This window comes from Rattus norvegicus, chromosome 12, assembly GCF_021556685.1.
Source record: "Rattus norvegicus strain SHRSP/BbbUtx chromosome 12, alternate assembly SHRSP_T2T, whole genome shotgun sequence".
NCBI classification, from domain to species: domain Eukaryota; kingdom Metazoa; phylum Chordata; class Mammalia; order Rodentia; family Muridae; genus Rattus; species Rattus norvegicus.
The window spans coordinates 5439503-5461033 of NC_141545.1; the positions used below are offsets into that span (position 1 = coordinate 5439503).

At 44.2% G+C, this 21531-nt stretch overlaps 1 non-coding gene and 2 pseudogenes across 2 annotated transcripts in view; 1 reads left to right on the forward strand and 2 right to left on the reverse strand.

Annotated features, from left to right (window-relative positions):
• Window positions 1-21531, forward strand: part of LOC148001994 (uncharacterized) — a 741081-nt pseudogene that overhangs the window by 483932 nt on the left and 235618 nt on the right. The gene's annotated exons all lie outside the window — the stretch shown is intronic.
• On the reverse strand, window positions 18495-18647 carry LOC134481422 (5.8S ribosomal RNA). The gene has a single exon (XR_015635023.1). It is a non-coding gene; the product is annotated as a 5.8S ribosomal RNA (ribosomal RNA).
• Window positions 19728-20612, reverse strand: LOC148002000 (18S ribosomal RNA; annotated as a pseudogene; the record flags this gene model as incomplete).

Below are 21531 nucleotides of genomic sequence, written 5' to 3' on the forward strand. Positions count from 1 at the left end.
ATATCATTGTGGTAATATTTTCGACAAAATCCTGAGAACGTTGAAATGGCATCAAATAGTGACCAGATTGGCAAAAAAAAAAAAAAAATCCACAAAGTAAAACTCTTATAAAGAATCTAACAATACTAGCAAAAGATAATAAATTTTAAAGTCTCAATGAAATACTGTATAATATTTTTTCAACTCTAGAATACTGTATTTTTGTACAACTAGCAATAAAAGGCATGAATTTTGAAGAATTCAAAAAGTAGTGCAGTATAATTATGCAGTGGTCATTACTGTTGCATACTATTTTATATAACAGCATACACTCTTTTTCTTTTGTTCCGTGGTCTAGTGATGAACTTGGGTAGATTTATGGGGAACCATTGCATCGTAGACTTAAACTGGATTAATTTAGGGGATAGTAAGTCATATTTTGGAATAGTTGCTTTAAAAATAAATCTTTGGATATTGGTACAGCAAGTAATTCTCCCTGAAGGAAAAACCAGACAGCAGGAACCTAGACCACTGCTGTTCATGAGTTTTTTCTAGATGATAGAAATATTCAATATCTGCTGTGCTTCTGGCTATGGATTCTGGCTGGCTATTTGCTCCTGGTTTGCCTGCTGTAATTAAAGAGGAAGATTTTAGTTCTAAGTTTAGTTTGTCTCAAATAGCCATGTGTGACCAGTGGGTGCCATTTGGACAGTGTAGCCACAGAAAACTGAAGCAGTGTAACCAAAGACTCACCTAGGAGTCAGTTGACCTCCTAGAAGTGACTTGTGAAAACGTTGGCAATGATAGCCTCTTGGGGAGCTTACCTTTACCAAAAGCAAACTGAATCCTTTACTCTTCTGCAATAGTCAGAATGTAACTGGTCTCACACCCACCCCAACCCTCACCAAAGACACTTGATAGGGAGCTTAATCCACTGTGTCCTTTAGATTTCAGTTTAGTAAGCACTTCCTTCAAAGTGGAGCAGACTGAGATTGCCAAGTCCTTTGTGTGGCTCCAGGGACTTGGGCCTGACCGGGAGTGAGGAGGAAATGAAGAATGACATTGGACACACATACATGGGGAAGGCTGGGTCCATGGGCTGGAGAAAATGCAGCATCCCAGAAGCTCAGCATGTGTATTATATAGTTGGCCAGAAAGCAGTGATGTTGCACACAGCAGCAAGGAAGTGGGCATTACTTGCAGATAAACAAGGAGGGGAGGACTATGTATATGTAAATGACAAGGGGCAGATTTAGCTAATCTCAGTAGGAGCAGTCTCTGCAGGGAGCAGTCTTCAGGCTGTAAATATCCAGATGGGGCCAGGGAGAAAGGTAGAGTAGACTTTTTCTGCACACACTATCAACACCATCCTGAGAAGGACTTGGCATGTGTCTGAGCCTCAAGGGGCATGGGGGCCTTCGCCTTTTCCCCATGGATAAATGGCTTTGTGTCCTTGGCATGGACATGCTCATGCTTACTGCACACATCCACTCAGGGCTTCACTTCCTTGGGGCTTCCTCTGCTCACACAGTGAGATCTCAAAAGAAAAACAGAAACCAAAAAAACAAAAAATGTGCAGTGAAGTGGTAAATTCTCTAAGGTGTACATATCCAGTGTCCTAAATCTAGGACTTCCTCACAGGCTACAGAAAATCCTGTGGACCTAAAATAAGCAAAAAAAAAAAAAAATTAAATAAATAAAAAAAATACAACAACAACAACCACAACAAAAAAACAAACAAACAAACAAAAAAACCACCACTACCAACAACAACAAAAACAAAAAACAAACAACAAAAAAATATAAAAAAAGACCCATGCTCCCCCAAAAAAATGAAAGGGAGAAAAAAATTCTTAAAGTTTTTCATAGAAAATTGTTTAAGCAAAACACACGGGAATTGTACATAAAAGCGTTAGTGTGCTGAGATGCAAGGCCCACTCACAGCATGCAGCAATTGGAAGTCTCAGACAACTTAACAGAAGAAGACTACTAATTATTCTTTGTGACCACTCTCCACATACTACTTACAACTTAATATTAACCTTCATAATTGAGTTGGGGACAGTATTCACCATAGCAGCTAATTGAAGCATTACTGCACAAAGACACACAAACACACACACACACACACACACACACACACTCACACACATGCACACACATTCAAACACACACACACTCACATACACACTCACACACACACACTCACACACACACACAAAACACACACCCGCACACTCAGTAGCACACAGGAGAAATGTATATTCTATGAAGTTTCTTGGCATATTTTGATTTGTAAGCCTCAATGCTGGAGTATTCTTGGTTTTCCTTAAAGGGGGGGCGGGGTCAGGCCTCATTTTCCCCTTTTTGAAATGACAGATATCTGTGTGTTTAACTTACTCTGATGGCTGTTCAGGCTGCCTCGGCCTATTTGACAGCATCCAGGTCACCTTGGTAAGGACAGTGGTTGTTCTTCTTATGGGCAACTGGTTTGCATCAGAAGAGTTTTTCGCATCCTTACCAATATTAGAAGTTTTGTGACACAAGCACCTTGACAAACTAAAATTATTGTGGTTTTGCCTTTCTGGAGGACATTAAAATTTACATGTTTTGGATGTCACTTTTTTTTCTTAGCATTTAGTCCTGTATTAGTGCTGTTCGAATGTGGCCATTCAGCCAGCATCCCTTTGCTCCAGGCACTCAGCACTCAATTCCAGTCACTGATCTGGTGCATACTTGGTCCCAGAGATGGACAGCAGAGGGACTTGACACACAGCATCCACACTGCTCCATTGCCTTGATTTTGTAAATTCTTTTCAATGGCTATTTCTTGATTTATAATTACTACGATAATGACTTGTCTTGATATTTCGAGATAGGATCTTATTACGTGACCCAGGCTTGCCTTGATTTCCCAATTCTCTGGTCTTAGTCTTCCACCATTCCCTGATTCTCAGTTTATTATTAGAGGTAGTTGTATGGTTCTATTTTCTAATCAAATGTTCTTCTGGCTTTATTACTTTGCCCTTTCCACAGACTTTTATTAATTATGCAAAATAGATGGTATTTAATATTTAAATACTGGTACATTAACTCATCAGTCCCCAAGACAAGTCTGAATTAAACACTCATTTTCATCCTCACTGTGCAATAAGGGAATTGAGTCACACACAGGTAAAATAACTTCTCCACAGTTGAACATCTAACTGGTGTGAGAACCAAGGTTTGAGTCCAGCTACAAAGTAGATTGGCATATAATGGGTTGGTCTGGTCCTGCTGTATATTCAAATGCTAAATTCTGTACCCGAAGATCTGGTTGCTCCAGGACAAGGAGATCCTCATGTATACCAGATTTTTGTTTGTTTGTTTGTTTCTTTGTTTGTTTGTTTTTGTCTCCCGAGTTATCCCTTACTGGTTAATAAAAATCCCTACAACATGGGCTGGGCAGAAGAGAGGGGACAGAGCAAAGTTTTCCAGGGCTTGGGGGCTCAGGCAGGGTCCATGAGGAGAAGGAAAGGACATGGGAGGAGAAGGAAGGAGACACCACCCCATAGGGTAGGTGGACCGTGAGTATATTTCTATGAGGGCCAGAATGTTAGAACAGGTGTGGCCCAGGCAGGGCATGGCAAGCCATACCTCAGGGTTATTGACAGGGAACCAGGAAAAATAGCACAGAGGGTTGATGTCTGCCCAGTTCTAGTACTTTCAGGCTTCTTATAAATCTAAAAGTTTTGTGTCTTTTATTTGGGAACTAAATGATCTATGGTGGGGTAGAAACCCCCTAATAATTTACTGTGGCAATGGCCACTCAATTATTGTAAATATAACACACCTTGAATTTCACAGTTCAGATGAGAGGCTTTTTATATTTCCAATGTGACTGTACACCTGAGGTCTTGTCTAGATATAGAGAAGAAACATGGCAGAAATACCTAGAACATGTTAAGGTCACCACACCGACCAAATGAAAGCTACAAGCTATACAGACTCTGATGGATGAGGAGAAGGCTTAGTACTCTCTAGGAGTCCCCTTCCCTAGACTTGGGATAATACTACCAGTAAGCCAAAACTATATTCCTCTTTCATTTCTCATGGAGCCAGTGGTAGACCCACATATATGATTTCTTTGCCTGCAGTGATTTTGTTTTCCAAGCGCTGCCCTATTTGAGGACTTGGAAATGGTAAGCACCATCAGAGGATGGTCAGCATATGAATTCTGTGTAACTCTGCTCTGACAGCATATAGCACAATCCTATCAAGTACTGGAAGCCTTTCGAGAAAGATTAATAAACCTCTAGGATCAAAAGGAAGCAACCCGAGGGCCACTTGGCTATAGATCAAGTCTGAAACCATAGCCCAGTATGGAAGTTCAGCCTTGGATATTATGTCAAACAGCATTAGCATCCAAAAGAAAAACAAAACTTAAATGGCATGGTGGCGGGGATATCTAAGTCATGTAGAAAAATCCCAGGGCAAAGACATCTAGGAAAGACACATATCCACAAAGCTTTCACCAAGAATCCCTATTCTGTGTTCTACAACATTATATATTATTGTGATTTGCCTTTGAGTTCTCTCTGACTTTGTAAAATAAAGGCAAGAACTCTAGATTTGGGCAGAGGGAGGAGTCAGGAGTGAGAGGGGAGGAGTCAGGAGAGGGGAGAAGTCAGGAGGGGGAGGAGTCAGGGGAGGAGAAAGGATAGAAGCGAGGAGAGAGTTGTCGTGGGAGAAAGAGAAGCTGGAGACCTGGCAAATAAAAGGTGCAAGGGATGAGGGATTTGGGAGCTAGGAATAGGACAGTGTAGGGTGGATCTGCCCAATCTAGACGCTAGATTGTTTTATATTAATTGAGTTGCGTTTTCATTGTACTGGCCTATTCGCGTTGGAGAGGAAACTGCCACAAACTGCAACAAAATGGCGCCCAACGTATCCATTAGAACTCAACTAACCTGAGATAAAAGTTTACTTCCCTCTCACCCCCAGAATAGGGCTCTGATAGATATCTAGGCAGGAGTACTGGTGGATTGGGAGGTGACTGGGTCTGAGGGGGTCTACGGAGAACTGCAGAGAGGCTCCCTTCCCCAAACCCCAGACAGAGAGCTACAGCCGAGGGCATCATCTAGAATCGAGGAAAGGGATAGGAGAACCTAGAGCACAACTGCCTGTGAGGGAGTTTTCTGGCCGGCACATTGAACAGGATTCCTGAGATCACCACATGACCAAGCAAAGCCGGAGACAACCCAAAGAGGCCCCTCTCTGGGAACAAAGAATCGAGAGGACTGCACATGTTCTGAGGTGGAGGGAGAAAAAGGTATAAAGGGCTTCGGATCAGGTACTACTTTGATGTAAGAGAGATATATAACCTTTTGATACTTAAAGATGAGAAACACAATGAATATCTTTTGGGCCTTATGGGATGATATTTTGAATGGTCTGACAGTTGTGAATTTTGAGGAAATAGACACTTTATCATTTAACGGTATTGCAATATTCATTCTTCTGTTTTACTATATCTTCTCAAAAGACAGGAACCTAAATAGCAAATTAATAGCCTTAGAAAAGAAATTACAAGTAATGCTAGAACAGAAATTTCTGAAATTTATACATGACTCTGAACAACAGAGAGATAAGCTTAAGTCTTGGCAACAGGAGCTAGAAGAGGCACTAGAAAAAAGATTTCGACAACTCGTAGATCAAATTGAACATCAGGGAGATAGAGATAGAATCTGGAAGCAAAGTCTAGAGGATAACTTACTAAAACTAGCAAATCAAAATAAGGCAGAGGCTGCAATATCAGAATTACAACATAAAGAGAAGCTAAGATTATGGAAGCAGGGCTTAGAACAGAAGATACAAGTAATTATGGAACAACATGAACAACAGAAAGAGAAAATTAAGTCTTGGCAATGTAGCCTAGAAGGAACAATAGAATTGAAGACACAGGAAATTATAGATCAGAATAAGAGACAGAAAGATGAAAATGAAGGTGGTAGACAGGAACTAGAAAGGATGTTAGAACAGAACATACAACAGCTCACAGGTAATACTGAAGAGCAGAGAGAAAGTAATGAGGTTTGGAAGCAAGACTTGGAGAATAACTTTTTAAAATTAATCAAAAGATAATGGATAGCAGATTATTAGAAGTACAATATAAAGAAAAATTCAACGTGTGGAAGCAAAGCCTTGAACAGAGAATTCAGGAACTCAAGGAACAGGGGGAAAGACAGAAGGAGAGATATGAAGCATGAGTACAGACTTTAAGAGAGGAATTTAAAATTACAACTAAAGAAAAAACTCAGGTAGAGAAAGAAGATAAAATTAGGGAAAGCCAACCTAAGGTTATTAGGAAACAAACTTTAGTCTACCCAGTTAGTGTACAATAAAGGCCTCCAGACGATGATCATCCACAGGGTTATGAAGAATTTGAATGTCAACCCATGGATGTGTTAGAATTGAGGAAATTTAAGGAAAGCGTAACTAATTTTGGAATGCATTCACCATTTGTAAAACAAATCTTGATTTCTTGGGCTATTAAAAATAGAGTAATCCCCCAAGACTGGAAAGATATGGTAAGAGCAATTCTAGAACCTGCTGAAAATTTACAATGGATTTCGTGGTGGAGAGAAGAAGTGAGGGAGATAGTACGACAAAATAGAGCTAGGGGCAGAAAGATTTCCACAGATCAACTGCTTGGTGAAGGCCGCTTTGCTGAAGTAGAGGTGCAGGCTCTATATGATGAAGAAACTCTGGCATGGTGTCGATTGTCAGCCTTAAAGGCCTGGGACAAAGTCGCAGAATCAGGGAAAAGACTTGAAACATTCACTCAAGTCATACAAGGTCCTAAAGAAACCTTCCCTGACTTTTTACAAAGGCTTACCTCAGCTGTGGAAAGGAGTGTATCAGATTCAGCAGCAAGAAAGGCGATAATTGAGTCTTTAGCCTTTGAAAATGCAAATACCGAATGCAGGGAAGTAATCAGACCACTGAAGGCAAGATTTGCACCAATAGATGAGTGGATTAGATATACAGCTTTGTTGGATCTTGTTCTCCTGATACGACTGTGATAGGAGAAGCTGCCACTGGGCAGCTAGAGATGACCCAAGATTTCAAATGTTTTAATTGTGGTGAGCAGGGTCATCTCAGATATTACTGCAAGAAAAACCAAAGTAATACCAAAAGGGGGACTATGCCTCCTGGAATGTGTCAAAGATGTGGCAGAGGTAGACATTTGACTAAGGAATGTAGAGCAATAACAGACAGATGGGGCCACATCCTCCCAAAAAACTCCCAGGGGGGGCTCTCGCAGAGCCCAATGCCAGACAGGGAGAGTTCTCTTCCTTAGAACAATTAAACGGCACGACTTCAAAAATAGATGTTCTGGGACCAGAGGAGGCTGAGGGAAGTCCTATGTAGAATTCCAAAAGCCTCAAAGGGAGCGAAAAACGAATATTTTGGCAAACGTCTATAGAGGACCAAAGGCCAAAACTAAAAATACTGGTAAACAATATTGAAATTGAAGGAATGGTTGACACTGGAGCAGATGTTACCATCATCTCTCCAAAATCTTGGCCCACTAGTTGGCCACTTCAAGGAGTGGATATGCAGTTTCAAGGTATTGGCACTTTATCCCACATGAAACAAAGCACCAGGTGTCTTAAATGTATAGGACCAGAAGGTCAGGTAGGAAAATTAAGGCCATACGTGGCTGATATAGCCATTAACTTATGGGGAAGAGATCTACTACAGCAGTGGAAAACTCAAATTAATATCCCCTCAGTTTCAGGGTCTGGCCCCGAAATTCATCAGGCTCCTAATAAAAACTTTAAATCAGTCAGGGAATGTTATCAAGGACAGTTAGAGACTGTCCAAGCTGTCCATAAGCAAGATACAGCAGAGGCTGACAATTTAGTGCTACCCCAAGGAGCCACTGCTGTTAAGACAACAACAGCCTTGCCACTAAGGTGGCTGACTGACCAACCCATCTGGATTGATCAGTGGTCTATGACAAAAGAAAAACTACAGGCATTAGAAGAGCTAGTCCAGGAGCAGCTGGAGGCTCAGCATATAGAGGAGTCCACCAGCCCTTGGAATTCTCCAGTATTTATCATTAAAAAAAAGGTCTGGCAAATGGAGGGTGTTGACAGATCTCAGAGCAATTAATAAGATTATTCAGCCGATGGGTTCCCTGCAGCCTGGGATCCCACTGCCTTCTTTGTTGCCTAAGGAGTGGCCTGTTATAGTGATTGACTTAAAAGATTGTTTTTTCACTATTCCTCTACATGAAGGCGATAAGGAAAGGTTTGCCTTTTCAGTGCCTACCCTCAATAGAGGTCGCTCCATAAAAAGATACAATGGAAAGTCCTGCCACAAGGAATGTTGAATAGCCCTACCTTGTGTCAATATTTTGTACAGCAGCCATTGGAGATGATTCGCAAACAATTTCCCCAATCTATTATTTATCATTACATGGATGACATTTTATTGTCTGATTCAGATATAAATATCCTGGAAAGAATGTTTGATGAAGTGAAAAAAACCTTACCTTGCTGGGGATTACGAGTCGCCCCTGAGAAAATACAAAGAGGGGATTCTATTAATTATCTAGGTATAAAATAAGTCTATAAAAGATTAGGCCACAAAAGGTGCAAATCAAAAGAAATCAATTAAGGACACTTAATGATTTTCAGAAACTACTGGGAGATATTAACTGGTTGAGGCCTGTGATTGGCTTGACCACTCAAGAGTTAAGCAATTTATTTCAAAATTTACAAGGCGATAAAGATTTAAATAGCCCAAGGAAACTATCAGCTGAGGCTGAGAAAGAGCTAGCTTTGGTAGAAAGGAAATTGCAGGTCACACATCTAGATCGTATTGATCCAAAGATGGCCTGCATATTAGTCATCTTACCCTCTACTCATCTCCCTACAGGAATTCTCATGCAGAGGGAAGATTATATCTTAGAATGGATAATTTTAGCACATAAACAGAGTAAGAAACTGAAAACCTACATTGAGAAGGTCTCTAAATTGATACTTAAAGGAAAATTGAGACTTCGACAATTAGATGGAATGGATCTGGCTGAAATTGTGGTACCTTTTACTAATGCAGAAATTGCCTCTTTGTGGGTACATAATGAACATTGGCAAAGAGCATGCAGTAACTTCTTAGGAGAGATTAACAACAGATACCCTAAAAGCAAGCGACTTCAGTTCATAAAACGAACTAACTGGATCCTCCCTCATATAATAAAGGGAACTCCAATATCGGGAGCCCCTACATTTTACACTGATGTCAGTAAGTCAGGAAAGGCAGGATATAAATCAGAAAATGTAAGCAAGGTGACTGAGAGTCCCTATAAGTCAGTTCAAAAATCTGAATTGTATGCAATACTCATGGTGTTGTCAGATTTTCAAGAGCCTCTTAATATAGTAACTGACTCTCAATATGCAGAAAGGGTTGTTTTACACATAGAGACTGCTGAACTTATTCAGGATTATTCTGAATTGACATCACTATTTATTCAGCTACAATAAAAGATCAGAAATAGGAGTTACCCACTATATATAACACACATAAGATCCCATACAGGTCTGCCAGGCCCTCTGGCGCAAGGTAATAATGAAATTGACCAGCTACTGATAGGAAGTGTACTAGAGGCTTCAGAATTCCATAAAAAACACCATGATAACAGCAAAGGCTTAAAGAAAGAATTCTCTATCACTTGTCAACAAGCCAAGGAGATTGTGAGACAATGTCCTACTTGCTCGTTATATAATCAAACTCCATTGCCTACAGGAACTAACCCTAAGGGCACCCAAAGAAATGAAATTTGGCAAATGGATGTTCTCCATTTTACAGAGTTTGGTAAGCTGAAATACATACACTATACTATAGATGCATATTCAGGATTTCAATGGGCAACTGCCTTAGCATCAGAAAAGGCCGATTCTGTAATTACACATTTGTTAGAAGTTATGGCTATAATGGGAATACCCATACAAATTAAAACGGACAATGGTCCAGCATATATTTCTAATATGATTAAGCACTTCTTTGAATATTATAATATAAAACATGTTACAGGTATACCACACAATCCTACAGGACAAGCGATTGTGGAGAGATCTAATCGAAGTCTAAAGGAGCTGCTTAACAGGCAAAAAGGGGCAACAAAAACTTCCAGAGATAGGCTACATAGTACTTTATTAACCTTAAATTTTTTAAATGCTGATGAACAAAACAGCACAGCTGCTGAAAGACATTGGATTGTGGAAAAGGCTACTGAACTAAACCAGCCTGCTTATTATATTAAGGATATTCTGACGTCAGAATGGAAAATGGGAAATGTGTTATTCTGGGGAAGGGGTTATGCCTATGTTTCTACAGGAGAAGAAAAGCTGTGGGTTCCTTCCAAGCTGATAAAGATCAGACATGACAAGGGGAGACCTCCTGAAGTCCTTGGCAACACAGAAGAAAAGGGAGACTAAGACAATCAACAAATAGGTGATGTATATATGAGGATGTTTAGGTCTCCGTGTATGAACTGGCTGAGACTAAAATGTCTATAAACAGCCAGTAACATTTTGAGTACGAATTTCTCATAACTTGTTATTACATGCATCCTGTAAAATGGCATGTATTACAAAATTATGTTACGGTTTGATTATATGATCAAACTAACCTGAAGAAAGGCAGTCACCTTTCTTTGTTGATCTTTATTAACTAAGCTGTGCACCCTGCTTACTCCATGTGAATGTGCTTACAGAACTATATGATGCTTGTAAAGTTTTGTGTGCTGCAGGATGAAAGAAGAGAAAGACAGCCCTGAAATGATCCACACTCTGGGATGCTGAGATTCCGGGACCTTCCAGTCCAACTTCGTGTTTGATTCTCCCTCAATTACACTGAAGCTGCTTCATTTAAAGGCTTGCTTTCAGAACTTTTCCAGAATGGCCAGCTTACTTATCCAGCCCTTCAGACTGTCATAGTCAAGATGTCAGCTAAGCGATGAACTTTCTCAGCACAGAGTGACTGGCAGGCGAATCCCAGCTAGCTCTACTTCAACAAAGCCAACTTTTCCTAATTCCCCTTGGGCCCCAGAAGGGAATTCTTCACCCCAGTTCAGCTGGAAGCAGACGAGGAAGATCATCGTCCCAGTTCCTTCTGTTGGGGTGGATGGTTCTGGTTATTCTAAGAACTGTGGATATGTTTTCTTTTAAGGGATACTATACAAATGTAGCTTTGGGCAGGGGGAACTAGAGAATTTAAACTCAGGGATTGCTACATTTCCTTTCCTCTTTTCTATCCTTCTTAGTTTAAAAAAAAGGGGGGGTGATATAGTAATACATAGAAGTTAGAGAAATAGACAAACAGGGATAGATTAGCAAACTTACTCTTAAACAAAATTTTACAGCTATATCTTACATTGATAGAAATGTTTGTAATTGATACAAAGTTGAAGCTGCAATCTTTTCATTGGTATAGAATGCATTTTACACAAATGCAAGGTTTTCATTGGTATACTTTCTTATTGGTTTATAATTGAGATTAATATTGCTACTTTAACATAAGCATTGTGCCTCCACTATGCATCTAAGAATACAAGTCTTAGACCCAGTCCTATAACTGCTATTATACATTATTTTTAGTTGATTAACCAGTACCAACTAAAGACCAGATAGCAAAGTCATGGTTCTGGTCAGTTTAGATGGGTTTTGGAAATACTTCGATTAGAGAGGGCCAACTGTAGTCTATGCTTAACAGTTCAGAAACGCCTATGTAGATAGGAAATCTTCAAGGGCGTCAGAAGTCCACAGAATAACCCATTTATGGACATTTCTTCATCTAGATCATTTGACTAGAGACCTGTCTGCCCCTGACAGGACCCCTTAGACTCGAAGAAGAAATTGAGCATCAATGGAGTTGCTCAAATCGTGGTGACACAGCCACTGAGCAAATTGCTTCAATTCATATACAGACAAAACACTGTCCAGAATAGGACAAATTATGCAGAATACTCGACTGATAATCTCTGCCAAGGCAGGGTGATCAGCCCTTCAAAATCTGCATTACAAAGGTCTGTCAGATGATCCTTGGCCAGAAGGCTGAAGACTGAAGCTCTGACATATTAAGGAATAGGGGGACTGTCCAGGTGATCAGTAGTCTCTATAAATTGGCTAAGCTTGGAAGCCATGTTTTGTGCTTCCCATATTTTCAGGTAATATTAATCATTCTTGGATTTCTGATGTGGTTGGAGACTGGTAGTCTCATAGACAACCCAAGCGGTTTAGTATTGGGAAAGATGATAAATCTGTTAGGGTTGTTTTCAGGTGGCATAGGATCTAGAACCAGGATATAGTCAGGTATAGTTTTTAGTATAGATGACATGGTTGATGAACAAAATTGATGGACTGGATGATGAGTGTATTGTTGGTTTTATAAATTGCAGAATGGTAATAATACTTAGTTCACATATGTATAGGGGAAAGGTTTTTTAACTGGACAGAAAGGGAGAAATGTTGTGGTTTGCGTTGGAGTTCTCTCTGAATTTGTAAAATAAAGGCAAGAACTTGAGATTTGGGCAGAGGGAGGAGTCGGGAGCGAGAGGGGAGGAGTCAGGAGAGGGGAGGAGTCAGGAGGGGGAGGAGTCAGGGGAGGAGAAAGGAAAGAAGTGAGGAGAGAGTTGTCCTGGGAGAAGGAGAAGCTGGAGACCTGGCAAATAAAAGGTGCAAGGGATGAGGGATTTGGGAGCTAGGAATAGGACAGTGTAGGGTGGATCTGCCCAATCTAGACGCTAGATTGTTTTCATATTAATTGAGTTGCACTTTCATTGTACTGGCCAATTCGTGTTGGAGAGGAAACTGCAACAAACTGCAACAATATATACATACACAGAATGAATCCTCATTTATGGTCAGTTATGGGGATTGATTCTCTGGGAACTTAACTTTGAGATAGAGATAGATGTATTTGACAAGTGCTCTTGGGAACCATGGCTGTGACAAAGAGGAGAGAAGAGGATTGGGCAGAGATCACTCTGCCTCTATTGCAGTCACAAGAGTATGCAGGCAGCCCTGTGTGGGGCTCAGGAGAGTGGCCTGACCCTGAACTCTTAGCCTGAATTGGAACAAGCAGGAGGCCCAGTCTTAAATTCGCCATTGGCTAAGGACTAGGATCCTGGTCAGAGGACATTAGCTCAGGAGAGTTAAAGGCCCTTGGATCGAATTCCCAGCAGCTGAGAGAACATGTGCCTCAATCCTGAAAGCAGAGTGAGTTATACATGATAGATTGTATTCCACTTCAGCTTTCACAGCTCTAGGGGATGGGCTGGGGGCACTGGAGGGCGGGAAGAGGGGAAACAGGCAGACTTAGGTATTCTAGGTTTGTTTATTCAAGATTCCACTTCTCTGTTGTAGCCCTGATAGACAGACAGGTAGGCAGGAATATTTGTTTGTTTGGCTTGGGGTTTCGGTTTGGTCCATTTGTTGGTGGATTTTGTTTTGTTTTGTTTCATTTTGTTTTTTGGGAAGTGTGGTGACTTAGTGCCTACACAAGCCAAAGCAGGAAAAATAAATAAGTAAAGATCTCTGAAACACAATTCTGGGGTGGGCTCTAGAATGGCCCTGGGCATGCACGCATGCACGCACACTCGCACTGTAGACACGCACTCAAGGACACACTGGCTTCTACAATGTTTGGTTTCTGAGTCTGTGTCATACAGAACCTAAGAGAATATGTAATGAACTCTGGCAGTGACAGCAGAAACAACCTATGAGAAGGCGTCCTTGCAATAATAGTAACTGTAAAAAAGGGCAGGCTAGTCAGGTCAGAGTTATCGTAACCAATCTGATGTAGGCCTCCTTCACACGGCATCTAGGCCTTAACAATTCCCTTAGGCCATCACATTATTTTACCTAGACCTTTAACAGCCAGCAGCTTTGCCCTCTGAGCCACCAGTCTACAGAGGAATTCATAGAGAAACCCTGTCTGAAAAACTAGGGGAGGGAGACAAAAAGATTAACAGATGTCTCTCTCTCTCTCTATCTCTCTCCCTCTCTCTCTCTCTCTCTCTCTCTCTCCCTCTCTCTCTCTCTCTCTCCCTCCCTCCCTCCCTCCCTCCCTCCCCCTTGTGTGTTCAAACGAGGAGGCAATGACAGATAAATGTTTGCCCCTCCTCTGTATGCCAGGCCACCCCATTACTGCCTTTCCTTTTTCTTAGTTTGTTTGGTTTATCTGTTTCTTTATTTTCCTCTTCATTTCTTTAGTTGAGTAAGGGGTATTTGCACAAAAACCCTGGAAATCAGTACCTGGATCAGGTCTGCAGCCTGCTCACAGAGTTCTACCCACCTCCACCTCTCAAGTGATGCAATTAAAGACCTGCAGCACCACACCTGGCTTCTTTTCACATGTACATTTACTTTAGTTCCAATGTTCATTCAGGTCGGAGAGAGGGGGGAGGGAAGGAGGGAAGAGAGACAGAGAGTGACAGAGAAACAGTTGACAGAGAGGGAGAATTGTAGGTAATTGTTCCATCTCTTCAATCACTGTCTATTGGTCACCATCGTGACAACCATGCCCCACAACCCTACCTTCGGTAAGATCAAGTATAATGGCGGCAACCATATAATTCCTGCTTAGTCGCACTGAACACTCCGGTCATCACTACCTGTGGAGAATTGTAAGGGGGCTTCTCTGATCTAGAGAGTAGTACCCTTGAATGAAATGAGGATCACAACAAGCATTATTTGTATTGAAATATAAGACGTGGAAAGAACTATATGTGTGGATTTACAGACAGAGAGACAAACATACAGGACAGGACAGGACAGGACAGGAGAAAAAAACAAGAAAACAAAAACTCAAAATAGAAGTCTGGTTCCAAATAGTCTCTGTCTGCACGGTCCCTCTAGTGTTGGTGGTCCAGCTTATAAAAGCTTACACATGGGTGGGTGCGGGAAATGCTGCTGGGTGTTCAGTTCAGGTCCAAGACTATTGCGGGTAACTAGACAACAAAGAAAGCAGTTAGACTTACTTCTACAGTGTTTGGTTTCTGAGTGTGTTATCACACAGAAGAACCTAACAGAATATGTAATGAATTCTGGCAGTAACAGCAGAAACAACCAATGAGAAAGTGTCCTTATAATATTAGCAACTGCAAGAAAATGGCAGACTAGCCAGGTAGCAGTTCCCTAGCCATTAACTCATCTGACATAGGCCTTCTTCACATTGCATCTAGATAGGTCTTCCTATCTTCCTCTCCAGTGCTGAGACCAAAGTGAGATCAAAGTCATGCATCACTATGGGTGCCTTCCTTTTCATTTTTTTCTTTCATCCTAGGAAGTGTGTGTGTGTGTGTGTGTGTGTGTGTGTGTGTGTGTGTGTGTGTGTGTACAGAGAGAGAGAGAGAGGGAGGAGAGGGAGAGAGAGAGAGCTTTAGAGAGAGAGCTTTAGAGAGAGAGAGAGAGAGAGAGAGAGAGCTTTAAAATCAGCACTCAAGCCTTTTTTCTTCCTATCCCTATCCCAATCCCCCCAAACCAGCAGTAAAACCACCAGCACCAGAGCAGTGGAAGATGAAATCTCTAGTCTGAAAAACTAGAGGAGGGAGATAAACAGCTCTCTCTCTCTCTCTCTCTCTCTCTCTCTCTCTCTCTCTCTCTCTCTCTCCTTCATAATTTGTTAAAGTGTTCCCTTTGTGCTGTGTGGATTCTGCAAGTTTCACATCGTACTAGCTCCAAAGAGGAGTCAACAGTCTCTTGGCGTGGAGGCAGTTGTTGCCTGCTTTAAATATTTTTTGGTGTGTTTGTTTGTTTGGTTCAAAACCGAGGGCCTGCCTTCGTTCAACAGATCCAAACCCAGTTCTCCAAGGGGAAAATGGAGTCAAGTCCAAACTCACTGGCATTTAAGTCATCTGCCATTGACAGTCATAGGAGATGTGAATATCATGCTTTCTCCAATGGAGATTCACCTGGGTATGCATCAACCACATATAAGGGCAGGCCTTGGGTAGAACGGGGTGGTGGATAGGGAGAAAGGATCTGGAAAGAGCTTTGCTATGGGAAGCTATGATCAGAATGTTGCACAGAAAACAAAATTTGTACTTAAAAAAAAGGGGGGCTCTCGATATCTATCCAAAAATGAAAAGAAATAAAAACCAACAGCAGAACTTTACTAACTGCAAATGCTCCATCTCCCTGTATCCAAACACTCCACTCCCAGATAGGTAGATGATAGTTTGCACTTCTGTCCCAGTTGGGCTATCAAGGTTAAGAAAAGGGGAACCACCTCTGTGGTTATGTGATCCACACACGAAATAAAATAAAAGGAGCGGATAAACGTGCCTGGCATTTTAAGATGCTCAATTTCTTTGCAAGCTTCATTTTGTTTCATTCTTTTAAAGGTGTATTTATTTATTTTCATTTATATGAGTACACTAAAGCCCTTTTCATATACACAAGGCAGTAGAGTACATGGGATATCCCTTTGCAGAAGGTTGTGAGCCACCATGTGGTTTCTGTGGAATGGAACTCGGGACCTCTGGAAGAGCAGAGCAGTGAGTGCTCTTAACCTCGTAGCCATCTCTCCAGCCCTTCACAAGCTTTATTTAATTAAACATTAAACATGAATCAGAAATGCCAAATCCTGTAAATATGGTGCAGATTCAGGCTTACTTAGAAATCCAGAGTTGGCAGGGCGAGGCTGGGTGTTGAGAGTGAGCACACCTGAGGGTGTGCTATCAACTCCATTACCCTTTCCAAACAGCTGGGTATGAGTCTAACTAAGGTTTTCTTCAGTCATTTGCCATGAGCCAGAGCACTGAAAGGACATCGAGGGATCAGACATTCACACTGAAATCATCACTCACTGATTTGAGGCAGAAAACTTGCCCCCCCTAAAGAGGCACCCCCTGACTCAGCAATGAAGCAAAGCATGCTAGGGCAGCAGCAGTATTTCCTGGACAGACCTTCAGGGACATGCATATTCTCCAGCCCCACCCCACCCCACCCCCTCTCAGCTAGCTCCAGTTCACCCATCCTGCTTCCCCCACATACAGGGAGGAGGACTTGTGTGTGTGGGGGGCGGGGAGGGAGATGGAAATATCTCGAGGGAGAGTTCAGGTCTCCCAAACAAATAAATAACTAGAAACTTCATTTATTTACTTTATTTCATCGAGCATACCGTGGAAGACGAAAAATGAACAGGGAAACTAGGCCAACTGGTAGAGCTCCTTTCATTTTGTTTCAAAAAGGAAGAGCCAAAGAAACAACACTCCCTGGTTTTCGTGAAAGGAACAGAATGGGAAAAGTTGAAACATCGGCTGGCCACTTAATACTTTGGCTTTTAATAGAAGGGCCAACAAATCTACCTCCTATTTGGTAAAAAAGAGAATAAAAAACCACAAAAACGTTCTGTCAGCCAACTTACCTTTAAACCTCTGTTAAACAGGAAGACGGTTTTTTTTTAAACATCATTTTAAATATTTAAATATGTATTTGTGTGTGTGTGTGTGTGTGTGTGTGTGTGTGTGTCTGTCTGTCTGTCTGTCAGTGTCTTCTGTATGGAGAGGATGTGCTGTAACACTCGGGATGGGGTGTTCCAGGGCCCATGGGTGATGCCGCACCGCTGCCCCAGGCAACTTCCCCGCAGGGCCTTCCCAGCGGTCCCATAGCTGGTTTCTGCGCACCGGCACGGTGGAAGTGCGCCCGGCTGAGGGCAGTAGCTGACCCGGGGGTGGGGTGGGGTGGGGGGGTGGAGGGTTGGGGCGGTCACCCACCAACCCCAATCCCGGCCCAACCCGCGCGCCCCCCCACCCCTCGCCCTCCGCCTGAACGCGCGCCGACCCCCTTGTTAGGAGGAGCGGGGACGGCGACAGCGGGACGCGTGGAGGGGGGAGAAAAAACGCGCAGGTGGAGGGGTCGGTAGGAACGGGGAGCTGGAAAGATCCGCTGGGATCACCGGCACGGCCGAACACGTGCTGCCGGGTTGAATCCTCCCAGTGGACTGCGCTGACCCCACCCGTTTACCTCTTAATGGTTTCACACCCTCTTTAACTCTCTCTTCTAAGTTCTTTTCAACTTTTCCTTACTGTACTTGTTGGCTATTAGTCTCCTGGTATTTAGCCTTAGATGGAGTTTACCACCCGCTTCGGGCTGCATTCCCAAGTAACCTGACTCCGGGAATACCTGGGCCCGGCGCGCTGGGGGGCTGCTACCGGCCTCACACCCTCCACGGGCTGGGCCTGGATCAGAAGGACTTGGGCCCCCCATGAGCGGGAGCGGGAGCGACTGAGCGAGCAGGAAGGAGCCACGAGGAGGGTGGCCGGCGAGCGGCGCTGGAGGACATGGATGACAAGGCGCTCGCAGACCCACCGGGCGTGGAGGACCGCCGGACGCCGCCCACATCTGAACTTCGGGAGACGGAGGGCCGAGGGGAGAGGCCCTGCGAGCAGAGTCCCAGCCGCGCAACGCGCGCCCCCTGAGGCAGCGAAACCGCAGTGGGGGCGGCAATAGATCCTCAAGCAACTCCCAGAAAGGTGTAGCCCCAGGAGGAACTCGGGGCCGCAAGTGCGTTCGAAGTTTCCATGATCAATGTGTCCTGCAATTCACATTAATTCTCGCAGCTAGCTTCGTTCTTCATCGACACACGAGCCAAGTGATCCACCGCTAAGAGTCGTATCGGTATCTGGGGTGTGAGCGAACTCGTATGGGTGCTAACAATGGCACCAGCTCACCCGTCCACCCCTGCTGCATGGGAAGAGAGGGGACAAGGCGAGGCGGCTCCACCTCAGGCCAGCCAGCGGGAAACTAAAGGATACATGTGAAATGAAAAAAAAAGACAGGGTCGGCAACAGAAAGGCAGGACACATGGGACATGGGACGCCGCCAAACCAGCACACGGCGGCGGCCGGCCAATGGGCGGGCAAGTCGGGCGCTCTGGCTGGGACCGCACGGGTGCCCAGAGGGGGCTCGCGACACGGACCCCCGACCGCCGCCTCTGGAAGCGCCGGCAGCTGGAGGGGGCCCGCTGAGTCTGAGGGAGCACCAGGTGGGGGGAGGAACCAGGAAGCCCTCCCACGGACGACCTACGGACTGTAGGGCGACCCCCCCCCCCCGGGTTTTAAACCTCCATGCTGGAACAGGTCAGGTAGGTACCGGACAAGAGCGGGGCGGGCACGCGAGGCCCAGAAGGCGGTGTGGGTGCGTGAGCCCACCCGCGGCACAGGCACCCTCCGCACGCGACAGAGCCACCCCAGCACCGTCAGAGCGGGAGAGCTGTGGCGGAGGGGCAGCAGGTGGCATGAGGACTGCGAGCGCGTCCCGGCCTCCGACCGGGAAGAGATTATGTACCGCCCCCGGTGCACACGAGATGAGATTACGGAGCCGGTTCAGAGAGAGGCAGAATGACCTCAGTCCTCCGAGGGCCGTGGCTGGCTGGCGGGCAAGGGAGAAGCAGGCGGCTACAGTGGAGGCAGCAGTGGCGGAGGCGGAGGTGGAGGCAGGCGCACGGAGGTGAGGACGGAAGCAGAGGGGGGAGGGAGAGAGAGAGAACAGAGGAGGTCCCTGGACTGACCAGACCCGACCCCCCACCGCACTGCTCCATAACATCCCCTGCCTTTCCCGAAACGCTCACTCGGCCGACCGGCCGCAGCGCGCACCAAGAAGGCGACTGGGACCCGGGGACGCGCCTCCTGGTGAGAGGAGGGACTCACACAAGCCCGAGAAAGGACCGGACACTCCCTCGGCCTTCTCCGTTAATGATCCTTCCGCTGGTTCACGGAAACCTCGTTACGACTTTTACTTCCTCTAGATAGTCAAGTTCGACCGTCTTCTCAGCGCTCCGCCATGGCCGTGGCTCACTAAACCATCCAATCAGCAGTAGCGAAGGGAGGTGTGTTCAAAGGGCAGGGACTTAACCAACGCAAGCTTATGACCCGCACTTACTGGGAATTCCTTGTTCATGGGGAATAATTGCAATCCCTGATCTCCATCACAAATGAGGTTCAATGGGTTACTCACGCCTGCCGGCGTAGGGTAGGCACACGCTGTGCCAGTCAGTGTGGCACGCGTGCAGCCCCGGACATCTAAGGGCATCACAGACCTGTTATTGCTCCATCTTGGGTGGCTGAACGCCACTTGTCCCTCTAAGGAGTTGGGGGACACAGAGTGCTCGGGGGTACCGTAACTAGTTAGCATGCCAGCGTCTCGTTCGTTATCGGAATTAACCAAATATATCGCTCCACCAACTAAGAATGGCCATGCACCACCACCCAGGGAATCGAGAAAGAGCTATCAGTCAATCCTGTCTGTGTCCGGGCTGGGTGAGGTTTCCCGTCTTGAGTCAAATTAAGCTGCAGGCTCCACTCCTGGTGGTGCCCTTCCATCAATTCCCTTAAGTTTCAGCTTTGCAACCATACTCCCCTGGAACCCTAAGACTTTGGTTTCCTGGAAGCTGCTTGACTATCATGGGAATAACGCCACCACATCGCCAGCCTGCTTCTGTTTAGTTATGTACCCCCATTTGTTTTTCTTTTTCTTTCTCTATTTCTCTTTCTTTTTCTTTCATTGGGGGAGGGGATTTTTTTAATTCACATTTTAAATATTATCCCCTTTCCTGATTTGCCCTCTAGAAACCAGCTATTATTTGCCCTCATGCCTCCTGTTCTATGAGGGCAGTTCCTCACTCACCCACTCACACCTTCCAACCTGCCCATTCTGACAGTTCCCTACACTGGGGCATCAAGCCATGACAGGACCAAGGGTATTTGCTCCCATTGGTGCCTGAAAAGGAAATCCTCTGCTTCATATGCAGATGGAGCCATAGGCTCATCCTTGTGTATTCTTGGGATGGTTGTTTAGTCCATGGAAGATCGAGGGCAGGGGTTTGGTTGGTTGATATTGTTCCTCTTATGGGGTGACAAACCCCTTCAACTACTTCAGTTCTTTCTCTAACTTCTCTTTTTGGAACCTTGTTCTCAGTTCAATGCTTGACTGCGAGCATTCTCTCTCCCTTCTTCCCTCCCTCTCTTCTTCCCTCCCTCCCCACACTGCTCTATGTTTCTATGTTTGTGTGTTTGTGTGTCTCTGTGTATTTGTGTGTCTGTCTGTCTGTCTGTGTGGCTGTCTGTATGTCTTTCTAAGTGAATGTCACTTTTCTTTTCTTAGATAAAGTGATGAGATAAGAGTCTTACCCAAGCTATGCAAATACGTCCTTTAGGTTTAGGCCAGAGTATTTTTTCCCTCTGTTCTACTATTTATAGACCTAATACTAGGAGCTTCTAGCCTACATGTAATCCAACCTTCCAAGCTGCCTGATTCAATATGGTTTCTCTTGGCATCTTCATGAGTTGTTCTACTTGGACTCACATTAACTTGGACAATGTGTTACAATCTTCTGGATCCTTCTAATTCCCCAGCTTTTTCTGTTTTCCCCAGTGAAAAGTTTGTTCTCTCAGAACCTGAATCTGTAAAATCATGTCCAGAAAGCTTCCGTAAACACATACCACACACGACAACTTCTCTTTCTTGCTCTACTTCTCTCTGTCTTTCTATTATCTAT